Below are 13,251 nucleotides of genomic sequence, written 5' to 3'. Positions count from 1 at the left end.
TTCGGGCACCCCGGAAGATCGCTCAGTTTCATCGACGGTTCCCGGACAAGCCGGGCCCTGATCCGTCCTGAGGCCGTCTCTGGGGGGGGAGTAATGTCAGGTTTCCAGGTTTTCCAGTTCTCTTTTGAATGAGCTTGCCCTCAGTTAACATGGAGTTTAAGGTTCTGTTGCCCTACTTCCTGTTCAGCTGCTTAAAAGGCCGCCTCTCAGCCCAGTCCAGTGCCTGAGTATACTGCTTGCTGTGTGCTCCTGCTTTGCTGTTTCTACTTCCTGATTGCCTTGGATTCTCCTGAAACTCTACCGACCGACTCTGGACCATACCCGGTGTTCTTCAAGCTGTGCCCGGACTCCGTCTGCCGTCTTTGATCAGCACTCTGCCCGGTTCGTAACCACTCTGGACAATCATCCCGTACGGACACTCCTGGACTATACCACTTGCCCCTTGTGTACCGGCTGCCGCACATTTAGGCCTTCCGGGGTTGATTGCCGGACAGTCCCTGTACAGGGGTTCGCTCTGGTGGTCTCCCTGGGGGAGTCCGGTGCGTGGCCCCGGGAATCCCCTTCGCTCCGTTTTGTGTGTTGTTTTACTGTGTTTATTCCCGTTGTGTATATACCGTGGTGACATATTATATAACATCTTGTACCAAGAACTCGTCTCTGTTGTCATTGCCCTAACGCAATCGAAATCCTCAGAACATACAGTAGTATTACAGTGCCACACAATGTTTTACGTAAAATCTTTCATGTATTAATCTCAAAAAGTAACATACACCAGCTCTATCTCACTATTGGGTATGTGCCCTTAACATTTCCGCCATGAAAATTCATTTTGGTGTCATTTTGAAGGTTTTCTGGTGAGTCCGTAAAAATGGCGTAAAACGTGGACAAAATTGTTCACAGCTGTGACTTTTGAGTGATAAATGCTTCAAGGGGTCTTCCCCATGCTGTTGCCATGTCATTTGAGCACTCTTCTGAGACTTTTGTGACATTTTTAGGGTTTCTACATGCTGCCGGGGGTCATTTCATAAAAATACTCGGGTCTCCCATAGGATAACATTGGGCTTGGTGCTCGGGCCGAGTACACGAGTATCTTGGGATGCTCGGCCCGAGCCTCGAGCACCTGAGCTTTTCAGTACTCGCTCATCACTAGTGCTGTTAATTGTTTGGGGATCCAATAAAGTCTAATTATTGTGGTTCCCTCACCCTGTGCTGTCTGAGTAGTGTTACGCCCACGGTTAAGGAGGCCGGCGTTCAGTTGGGATGAGCCCTGAGCCACGCTGTCTTTCTAAAGGCGGCGGGTTTTAGTGGACGAGAGCACCCACTGAGCCCCGTGTCTCCACAATTCCCACAAAGGGATTTTGCTTAAATTGAAGTTTATATTGAATGTGTTACTTTTTTCTACATAGTTTGGTCTTTTGCTTTTGTATTTATGGTAACTATATATTTTGAAACAAACAGGATTTTTATAATATGGGATTATGTTTTCTGCTAAAATGGTCAATAAAAAAGAAAGCCAAAATCATAGTTCTCTTGGTGATGGAAGCCAAAATGTATCGTCATTTAGCAATGAAGCCAAGAATTTTATTTATTGCAGGTTGATAGGAAATTATCTCAACACCGAAAACAGGTTGGTTTCATTGGGGATTGAACCCAGGACCTTTTGCATATGAAGCAGATGTGATGACCACTACACTAAGAAATCTTTGACATTCAGGGAAGTAATGGCAATTAGAGACGAGTTTTGACTGCCAGAGAACTAAACCAAAATTTGTAGTTTTCTTGGTGATGGAAGCCAAAACGTACTGTTATCCGGCTATGAAGCTAAGAACTTCCATATATTGCTGGTTGATAGGGTATTATTTCAACAACGAAATCAGATTGGTTTCACTGAGGATTGAACCCTGGATGTTATGCGTGTAAAGGAGACAAGATTACCACTAAACTATAAAACCTGACAAAAAGTTATAAAGTATTGGTTATCGGAGCAGAAATGTGACTGACGGGGCCTTTTTATTGCTGAACGAAAGTATTTGTAATTCGTAGTTCTGTTGGTGATGGAAGCCAAAACATCCCGTCATTCGGCAACAAAGACAAGAACTTCATATATTGGAGGTTGATAGGGTATTATTTCAACACCAAGAAAAGATTGGTTTCACTGGGGATTGAACCCAGGACTTTTTGCGTGTTAAGCTGACGTGATGACCACTACACTATAAAGCCTGATGGAAAGTTATAGTGTATTGGCTAGCAGAGCAGAATTATGACTGATGGGGCCTATTTACTGCTGAAGGAAAGTATGTTTTGTTAATAAAAAGTTTACAATTTTTATTATATATTTTACCAGTTTTATTCCTACAAAGGGACTTTACATAAATTGAAGTTTATATTGAATGTGTTACTTTTTTCTACATAGTTTGGTCTTTTGCTTTTGTATTTATGGGAACTATATATTTTGAAACAAACAGGATTTTTATAATATGGAATTATGTTTTCTGCTAAAATGGTCAATAAAAAAGAAACCCAAAATTGTAGTTCTCTTGGTGATGGAAGCCAAAATGTATTGTCATTTGGCAACAAAACAAAGAATTTCATATCTTACAGGTTGATAGGAAATTACTTCAACACCAAAAACGGATTGGTTTCACTTGGGATTAAACCCAAGACTTTCTGCATATGAAGCAGATGTGATGACCACTACACTAGGAAACATGGGAAATTCTGCAAAGTAATGGCATTTAGAGACGAGTTTTGACCGCCAGGGAAAAAAAACCCAAATTCGTAGTTTTGTTAAAGATGGAAGCCAAAACATCCCGTCATTCGGCAACAAAGCCAAGAACTTCATATATTGCAGGTTGACAGGGTATAATTTCAACACCAAGAACAGATTGGTTTCACTGGGGATTGAGCCCAAGACCTGCTGCGTGAAAAGCAGACAGGACTACCACTACACTATGAAACCTGACAAAAAATTATAGAGTATTGGCTATCGTAGCAGAATTGTGACTGACGGGGCCTTTTTATTGCTGAAGGAAAGTACTTTTGGTTAATGAAAAAATTTCCTATCAACCTGTAATATATGAAATTCTTAGTTTTGTTGCCAAATGACAATACATTTTGGCTTCCATCACCAAGAGATCTACGATTTTGGGTTTCTTTTTTATTGATCATTTTAGCAGAAAACATAATCCCATATTATAAAAATATTGTTTGTTTCAAAATATATAGTTACCATAAATACAAAAGCAAAAGACCAAACTATGTAGAAAAAAGTAACACATTCAATATAAACTTCAATTTAAGCAAAATCCCTTTGTAGGAATAAAAACAGATTGTTTTCACTCGAGATTAAACCAAGAACCTTCTGCATGTGAAGCAGACGTGATGACCACTTCACTAGGTAACCTTTGAAATCCTGCAAAGTAATGGCAATTAGAGACGAGTTTTGACCGCCAGGGAAAAAAACCAAATTCGTAGTTCTGTTGGTGATAGAAGCCAAAACATCCCGTCATTTAGCAACAAAGCCAATAACTTCATATATTGCAGGTTGATAAATATTATTTCAACACCAAGAACAGATAGGTTACACTGGAGATTGCACCCATGACCTTCTGCGTGTTAAGCATACATGATGACCACTACACTAAGAACCCTGGTGTAAACTTATAGTGTATTGGCTAGCAGAGCAGATTTGTGACTGGCAGGGCCTTTTTATTGCTGAAGGAAAGTATTATTGGTTAATAAAACATTTACAATTTTTATTACATATTTTACGAGTTTTATTTCTACAAAGGGATTTTGCTTAAATTGAAGTTTATATTGAATGTGTTTCTTTTTTCTACATAGTTTGGTCTTTTGCTTTTGTATTTATGGGAACTATATATTTTGAAACAAACAGGATTTTTGTAATATGGATTATGTTTTCTGCTAAAATAGTTAATAAAAAAGAAACCCAAAATCGTAGTTCTCTTGGTGATGGAAGCCAAAATGTATTATCATTTGGCAACGAAACCAAGAATATCCTACCTTACAGGTGAATAGAAAATTACTTCAACACCGAAAACAGACTGGTTTCATTGGGGATTGAACCCAGGACGTTCTGCATGTGAAGCAGATGTGATGACCACTACACTATGAAACCTGTGAAATCATGCAAAGTAATGGCAATTAGACATGAGTTTTGACCGCCAGGGAAAAAAAACAAACTCGTAGCTCTGTTGGTGATGGAAGCCAAAACATCCCATCATTCGGCAACAAAGCCAAAAACTTCATATATTGCAGGTTGATAGGGGTTTTTTTTCAACACCATGAACAGATTGGTTTTACTGGGGATTAAACCCAAGATGTTCTGCATGTGAAGCAGATGTGATGACCAGTACACTATGAAACCTTTAAAATCCTGCAAAGTAATGGCAATTAGAGACGAGTTTTGACCGCCAGGGAAAAAAAAAAACCAAATTCGTAGCTCTGTTAGAGATGGAAGCCAAAACATCCCATCATTCGGCAACAAAGCCAAAAACTTCATATATTGCAGGTTGATAGGGGGTTTTCTTCAACACCATGAACAGATTGGTTTTGCTGGGGATTGAACCCAAGATGTTTTGCATGTGATGCAGATGTGATGACCACTTCACTATGAAACCTTTAAAATCTTGCAAAGTAATGGCAATTAGAGACGAGTTTTGACCGCATGGGGAAAAAAAAACAAATTCGTAGCTGTTGGTGATGGAAGCCAAAACATCCCTTCATTCGGCTACAAAGCCAAGAATTTCATATATTGCAGGTTGATAAGGTTTTATTTGAACACCATGAACAGATTGTTTTTACTGGAACCTAGGACCTTCTGCATGTTAAGCAGAAGTGATGACCACTACACTATGAATCCTGGTGAAAAGATACTGTGTATTGGCTAGCAGAGCAGAATTGTGACTGACGGGGCCTTTTAATTGCTGAAGGAAAGTATTTTTGGTTAATGAAACATTTACAATTTTTATTACATATTTTACCAGTTTTATTCCTACAAAGAGATTTTGCTTAAATTAAAGTTTATATTAAATGTGTTACTTTTTTCTACATAGTTTTGTCTTTTGCTTTTGTATTTATGGGAACTATATTTTTTGAAACAAACAGGATTTTTGTAATATGGGATTATGTTTTCTGCTTAAATGGTAAATAAAAAAGAAATCCAAAATCGTAGTTCTCTTGGTGATGGAAGCCAAAATGAATTGTCATTTGGCAACGAAACCAATAATTTCATATATTACAAGTCGATAGGAAATTACTTCAACACCAAAACAGGATTGGTTTCACTACGGATTGAACCCAGAACCTTCTGCGTGTGAAGCAGACGTGATGACCACTACACTATGAAACCTGTGAAATCCTGCAAAGCAGTGGCAATTGGAGACGAGTTTTGACCGCTAGGGGAAAAAAAAAACAATTCGTAGTTCTGTTGGTGATGGAAGCCAAAACATCCCATCATTCGGCAACCAAGCCAAGAACTTTATACATTGTAGCTTAATACGGTATTATTTCAACACAAAAAACAGATTGGTTTTACAGGGGACTGAAACCTGGACCTTTTGCATGTCAAGCAGACGTGATGACCACTACATTATGAAACCTAACAGAAAGTTACTGTGTATTGGCTAGCAGAGCAGAATTGTGACTGACGGGGCCTTTTTATTGCTGAAGGAAAGTATTTTTGGTTAATGAAACATTTACAATTTTTATTACATATTTTACTAGTTTTATTCCTACAAAGGGATTTTGCTTAAATTAAAGTTTATATTGAATGTGTTACTTTTTTCTACATAGTTTTGTCTTTTGCTTTTGTATTTATGGGAACTATATTTTACAACTAGTACAACTAGGCAGCTGGGGATTGGAATCCGCAGCACAGGTTGGCCTGAGCTTTCTGGGCCCCACTGCTGCGAATTGCAGTCTGCAGCCGCCTCAGAAAATGGCATTTTCATAGAAGCGCCATCTTCTGGCGCTGTATCCAACTCTTCCAGCACCTGCCTGCTATACCTGGCTAGCATACAAAAATATGGCGAAGCTCACGTCCTTTTTTTGAAGTTTTTTGGCAAAAAAAATAAAAAATGCTTCCCTGGATTTTCCATTGCCAGTGAAGGTAACACCAAGCAGTGGGGGTTAGCAGCCAGTAGCTGCTTGGATTACCATTAGCTAGCAATACAAAAAATTCAGCGGGAGCCCATATATATTTTTTTTAATTATTTATTTAAATAACTAAAAACAAAATGGGCTTCCCTGTATTTTGATTGCTGGACATCACAGTGCTGTAAAAATAAATCTTTAAGAAAATGACGTAGCGCTCCGCGGTATTTTTGATTCTCAGCGCAGATAAAGCAGACAGCTATGAGTTGCCACCCCCATCTGCCTGCCGTTACCTTGGTTGGCAATCAAAATACAGGGAAGCCCATTAATTTTTTCTATTTAAAAAATAGTTAAAAAAAAAAATTACGTTGGGTCCCCCCATTTTTGATAGCCAGCTAGGGTAAAGCAGACGGCTGTAGCCTGAAAACCACAGTTGGCAGCTTTACCGCGGTTGGGGATCCAATGTGGAGGTCCCCTCAGGCTCTTTTTTATAATTATTTTATAAATATTAATAATTACACAATAAAAGTAGGGTCCCCCCCAAATGGGATCACCAGCGAAGGTAAAGCGGACAGCTGTGGTCTGGTATTCTCAGGGTGGGAAGGTCCATAGTTATTGGACCTTCACAGCCTAAAAATAGCAGGCCGCAAGCACCCCAGATGTGGCGCATCCACTAGATGCGCCAATCCTGGCGCTTCACCCCAGCTCATCCCGTGCCCTGGTGCAGTGGCAAACGGGGTAATAAATCGGGTTGATACTAGCTGTAAAGTCACCTGAGATCAAGCCCAGCAGTTTGTGATGTCATGGCGTCTATTAGATATCCAATGTAACGACCGGGTGGTGGAACCTCTGGTTTCCCTTGAGGTGGCAGCCAGGCAGGTCACCCCGCCAGAGGGACTGGATGTACGGCAGCCGAAGCACTGGTGGTAGTCAGACAGTCCGTAGGGGAGCAGGAAAGGTGGATGGAGTTCTGGACGGTAGTCCGGGTGACGAGGCTCAGAGTCCGAGGCCAGGTGGTAAGGTCAGGCGGGATCTGGAACCTGCTGAGCGATGGAACGGGTCACCAAACGGAGCCAGGGACTGGAGACTGGCGGAGCTGCAGAGATGGTGGAACATCCGCCGAAGTCACCGTCTGGGTACGGGAATGTGCGTGGTTCGGAGCGGCTGGCGTGGCAGGACAGGCTCTACGAGACAGGACAGGGTTAATGCAGGCAAAGCACAAGGCAAAGCAATAGGGGACCTGAACACTAGCTTACTAAACACGTAGAACAGGCCCCGCCCACCAGGAAAGAGAAACCTTATATACCCTGTACCTGTCTAAGCAATATCCTGTTTCTGGGTGCTGGCCCTTTAAGAGAGGGTCAGTGACCGCGCGCGCGCCCTAATGCGCATGCGCGAGGCCTGTGTGCCAGAAGCCAGTCCAGGGAGCGATTAGGAGGAAGCAGGAGTGCCCGGCTGTGTGTCCACTATCACAGAGGAGCGCCGGGAGCGGGAAGCAGGACACATGGAGGGTGCAGGCGAGGAGGATGGAACCGGGACCGGGGAGGTGAGCAAGGAACGCCGCCGGGAACCGGGGGGCGGACCACGGGGACCGGAGAGATGGGACCGGGAACCGGGAAGCGTGACACCCAACATCATAAACTGTCAGTACTAACAAAAAAAAAAATTCGACAAAAGAAATTTATTTGAAAAAACAGTCCCCAAAACATTTCCTCTTTCACCAATTTATTGTAAGTAAAAAAATAAAGGGGTCCCACGACGACTCTGGACCGTCTAGAATATGGGGGGAGACACTCAGGGAACGTATCCCCCATTTTCTAGGAGAGCGGACCCTTCATGTGAGGAGTGTGGGTGCAATGAATCTGCACTCACTCTCCCCGGGTCCACAGCAGCAGAGTCCATGTCGTAATGGTTGCTACCAAAGCTGCAATGCCCTGCTCATGAGGTAAGGGCATGCCTAATCAGGAGAACTACTGTAGAGGAAGCTCTGCTCACTGGTATATAAGTGCTCAGAGGTAATAATAGATAAAATTAGTGAGTAACCTCGGCACTCTAAAACTCCCAGACTAAGTCAGTAAGTCACAACGGATAGTAATGCAAAATCACTCTTTATTGGTCCGTATTAAGAAAAAAAAATTTTTCATAAGCATATATGTTTTTGTCCAAAACAAGTTACAAATGACGTTTTGGCCTGAGCCTTCGTCAGATTGGACTTATCTGCATGTAATCATGAAAAATGACAATAATCAGTATCACATAAGAGTGAGAGAACAATAACATAAACTCGAACAATGTAGAGGTACAATTGGGATGCAGCAAAAAAATTGCAACACAGCAAGAAATGAAACACATGATACAAATGTCATAATATAGTACAAGGACAATATAGTAATAACAAATATGGGGTCAGAGTAGGCTTAGACAGCTCTGGTACGAAAGAGATGTCAATCATAAAGTAACATGTGCAGTAGGTGTAGAGCTACACTATGCATGGCAGAGCTAATGGGTAGACCGACCATAGAAAAAGAACGAAGAAAAAGTGGAGAAAAAGTGGAGAAAAAATGGAGAAAAAGTGAAGAAAAAGTGGAGAAAAAGTGGAGAAAAAATGGAGAAAAAGTGAAGAAAAAGTGGAGAAAAAGTGGAGAAAAAGTAGAGAAAAAGTAGAGAAAAAGTGGAGAAAAAATGGAGAAAAAGTGGAGAAAAAGTGGAGAAAAAGTGGAGAAAAAATGGAGAAAAAGTGGAGAAAAAGTGGAGAAAAAAATGGAGAAAAAGTGGAGAAAAAATGGAGAAAAAGTGGAGAAAAAGTGGAGAAAAAATGGAGAAAAAATGGAGAAAAAGTGGAGAAAAAGTGGAGAAAAAGTAGAGAAAAAGTGGAGAAAAAATGGAGAAAAAGTGGAGAAAAAGTGGAGAAAAAGTAGAGAAAAAGTGGAGAAAAAATGGAGAAAAAGTGGAGAAAAAGTGGAGAAAAAGTGGAGAAAAAATGGAGAAAAAGTGGAGAAAAAAATGGAGAAAAAGTGGAGAAAAAGTGGAGAAAAAATGGAGAAAAAGTGGAGAAAAAGTGGAGAAAAAGTGGAGAAAAAGTAGAGAAAAAGTGGAGAAAAAATGGAGAAAAAGTGGAGAAAAAGTGGAGAAAAAGTAGAGAAAAAGTGGAGAAAAAATGGAGAAAAAGTGGAGAAAAAGTGGAGAAAAAGTGGAGAAAAAATGGAGAAAAAGTGGAGAAAAAAATGGAGAAAAAGTGGAGAAAAAGTGGAGAAAAAGTGGAGAAAAAATGGAGAAAAAAATGGAGAAAAAGTGGAGAAAAAATGGAGAAAAAGTGGAGAAAAAGTGGAGAAAAAGTGGAGAAGAAGTGTTTGTTCATGCCAGATGGGAGATAAATAATTTTTTACCGGCGCTGTCATTTACTGTAACGTGATCATCGGTGTACGGTGTATACCTGTGATCACGTAAGCGGGGACCGGAAAAACCGTCCTGAATCATGATCTCCAGGGTCTCAGCTAGCCCTGAAACCCCTGAGATTTTCTGACGCTGGGGGGCGTTATTCACTTATTTCTGCCTGCTGTTTATAAACGGCAGATCAGAATAAGGCTACATTAACATGACCGATACATTTTTGCGGTCTGCAAAAAACAGTCCGTTTTTTTTCACGGGTGCATCCGTGTGGCATTTGTTTCCGTTCCGTAGACGGTCCGTATGTCATCTGTTTGTCATCCGTGTGCCTTCCGTTTTTTTTGTGTACTGCAAAAAAACTGAAGGAGGGTAAATGCATAAATTTACCCAGGATCCATAGCTTCATCCTACATGAGGCGGTCACATGTTCACTCCAGTGCCATTTTCTACTGCTTTTCAAAGCGTAGAGCACTCTGGTCATTTTCTTGTGCTTGTGCACTTCATATCAGTCTTTTCTGTCATTATAATGGCAGAAAGACACATAATGTCCCACTCTCCTGCATTTTGTAATTTTGCACCCTTTGGTGCCTTTCATGTGGCACTAAGGGGTGCTTAGCTTTGCATTTAGCCAAAAAAATGAAAAAAAAAAATGACGTAGGGTTCCCCCTAGTTTTGTAGCCAGCTAGGGTAAAGCAGACGGCTGCAGCCTGCAGACCACCGCTGCCAACCTCACCTTGGCTGGTAATCCAAAACTGAGGGCACCCCACGCTGTTATTTTAAATTAAATAAATAATTAAAAAAAAAACATGTAGGGGTCCCCGCAAAATTGGATCACCAGCCAAGGTAAAACAGACAGCTGGGGTCTGATATTCTCAGACTAGGGAGGTCCATGGTTATTGGACTCTCCCCAGCCTAAAAATAGCAGGCCGCAGCCGCCCCAGAAGTGGCGCATCCATTAGATGCGCCAATCCTGGTACTTCGCCTTAGCTCATCCCGCGCCCTGGTGCGGTGGCAAACGGGGTAATATATGGGGTTAATACCAGATGTGTAATGTCACCTGGCATCAAGCCCTGGGGTTCGTGATGTCAGGCGTCTAACAGATACCCGACATCACAAACCCAGTCAGTAATAAAAAAAAAAATAGACGACAAACACATTTTTATTTAAAAAAACACTCCCCAAAACATTCCCTCTTTAACCAATTTATTAGAAAGAAAAACAAATCCAGGTCTGGTGTAATCCAAGGGGTTGCCATGACGATCCACACTGTCCCAGTCAATGAAGAGCAGAATGTTCCCCATTGGCTGGGAGAGCAGTGCAATGACCTGAGCTAACATCAATAGGTCAGCCCAGGTCACTACAGGGCATGACAAGTGCTGCTGTCAGCAAGGTACATTACCTGCACTGATCTCCAGCACACTGACAGCACCTGTCACTGAGTTCAATGACCGCCGCCTTCACAGCCCAGTATCGCGAGAAGCCTGGGACGTCACCGCTAGTCAGTCTCGGGTCGGAAGAAGAGAAGGTAATGTGACAAGCGGAGGCCATGGAGGACAGTGACAGCGCTGAGGTCGGGATGGCGGGACTTCATCACCGCAGGTAAGCCGAGCGGGGCCATGTGTGCAGAGTGTGTGTGTGTGTGTGTACGTGTGTACATGCCGCGGGCAGGAGGGGCGGAGCGAGCTGAGCGGGGAAGTGTGGGCTTCCTGCATGTAACTAGGATAAACATCGGGTTAGTAACCAAAGTGCTTTGGTTGGATACCCGATGTTTATCTTGGTTACCAGCTTGTGGCAGGCTGCCAGCGATGGCTCCTGCACACTGTAGCTGTAAAAAGCCCTGCTTTTTGCTGCTAGAACCGTTCTCGAACGTATTTAGAACTATCGAGCCTTTAGCAAAAAGCTCGAGTTCTAGTTCGATCTTGAACAGCCCCCAATATCACTGGAGCCGCGAACTGAAGAACCTCGAACCGCGCTCAACTCTATTCAACACCGAAAACAGTTTGGTTTCACTGGGGATTGAACCAAAGACGTTCTGCATGTGAAGCAGATGTGATGACCACTACACTATGAAACCTTTAAAATCTTGCAAAGTAATGGCAATTAGAGACGAGTTTTGACCGCCAGGGAAAAAAAAACCAAATTCATAGCTCTGTTGGTGATGGAAGCCAAAACATCCCTTCATTCGGCAACAAAGTCAAGAATTTCATATATTGCAGGTTGATAGGGCTTTATTTGAACGCCATGAACAGATTAGTTTTACTGGGGATTGATACTAGGACCTTCTGCGTGTTGTGCAGAAGTGATGACCACTACACTATGAAACCTGGTGGAAAGCTACTGTGTATTGGCTAGCAGAGCAGAATTGTGACTGACGGGACCTTTTTATTGCTGAAGGAAAAAATTTTTGGTTAATGAAACATTTACAATTTTTATTACATATTTTACCAGTTTTATTCCTACAAAGGGATTTTGCTTAAATTGAAGTTTACATTGAATGTGTTACTTTTTTTTACATAGTTTAGTCGTTTGCGTTTGTATTTATGGGAACTATAAGTTTTGAAACAAACAGGATTTTTATATTATGGGAATATGTTTTCTGCTAAAATGGTCAATAAAAAAGAAACCCAAAATCGTAGTTCTCTTGGTGATGGAAGCCAAAATATATTGTCATTTGGCAACGAAACCAAGAATGTCATATATTACAAGTCGATAGGAAATTACTTCAACACAAAAAACGGATTGGTTTCACTGGGGATTAAACCCAGGACCTTTTGTGTGAAAAGCAGACGTGATGACCACTACACTATGAAACCTTTAAAATCTTGCAAAGTAATGGCAATTAGACACGAGTTTTGACCGCCAGGGGAAAAAAAACATATTCATAGCTCTGTTGGTGATGGAAGCCAAAACATCCCGTCATTCGGCAACAAAGCCAAGAACTTCATATATTGCAGGTTGACAGGGTTTTATTTCAACACCATGAACAAATTGGTTTTACTGGGAATTGAACCTAGGACCTTCTGCGTGTTAAGCAGAAGTGATGACCACTACACTATGAAACCTGGTGGAAAGCTACTGTGTATTGGCTAGCAGAGCAGAATTGTGACTGACGGGGCCTTTTAATTGCTGAAGGAAAGTATTTTTGGTTAATGAAACATTTACAATTTTTATTACATATTTTACCAGTTTTATTCCTACAATGGGATTTTGCTTAAATTAAAGTTTATATTGAATGTGTTACTTTTTCTACATAGTTTGGTCTTTTCCTTTTGTATTTATGGGAACTATATTTTTTGAAACTACCAGTATTTTTATAATATGGGATTATGTTTTCTGCTTAAATGGTCAATAAAAAGGAAACCCAAAATCGTAGTTCTCTTGGTGATGGAAGCCAAAATGAATTGTCATTTGGCAACGAAACCAATAATTTCATATATTACAAGTCGATAGGAAATTACTTCAACACCAAAACTGGATTGGTTTCACTGGGGATTGAACCCAGGACCTTCTGCGTGTGAAGCAGACGTGATGACCACTACACTATGAAACCTGAGAAGTCCTGCAAAGCAGTGGCAATTGGAGACGAGTTTTGACCAGAGGGGAAAAAAAAAAAAATAATTCGTAGTTCTGTTGGTGATGGAAGCCAAAACATCCCATCATTCGGCAACCAAACCAAGAACTTCATACTTTGTAGTTTGATAGGGTATTATTTCAACACAAAGAACAGATTGGTTTTACAGGGGATTGAAA

General features: G+C 41.3%; 1 non-coding gene across 1 annotated transcript; it reads right to left on the bottom strand.

The window, feature by feature from the left end:
- Positions 1-12,978: 12,978 nt before the first annotated feature.
- Positions 12,979-13,051, bottom strand: TRNAV-CAC (transfer RNA valine (anticodon CAC)). Its single transcript has one exon. It is a non-coding gene; the product is annotated as a tRNA-Val (tRNA).
- Positions 13,052-13,251: the final 200 nt, after the last annotated feature.

Source organism: Anomaloglossus baeobatrachus, chromosome 2, assembly GCF_048569485.1.
Source record: "Anomaloglossus baeobatrachus isolate aAnoBae1 chromosome 2, aAnoBae1.hap1, whole genome shotgun sequence".
Taxonomy (NCBI): domain Eukaryota; kingdom Metazoa; phylum Chordata; class Amphibia; order Anura; family Aromobatidae; genus Anomaloglossus; species Anomaloglossus baeobatrachus.
Note: the sequence above shows the minus strand (reverse complement) of the source record. Positions and strands in the feature narration are given on the sequence as shown.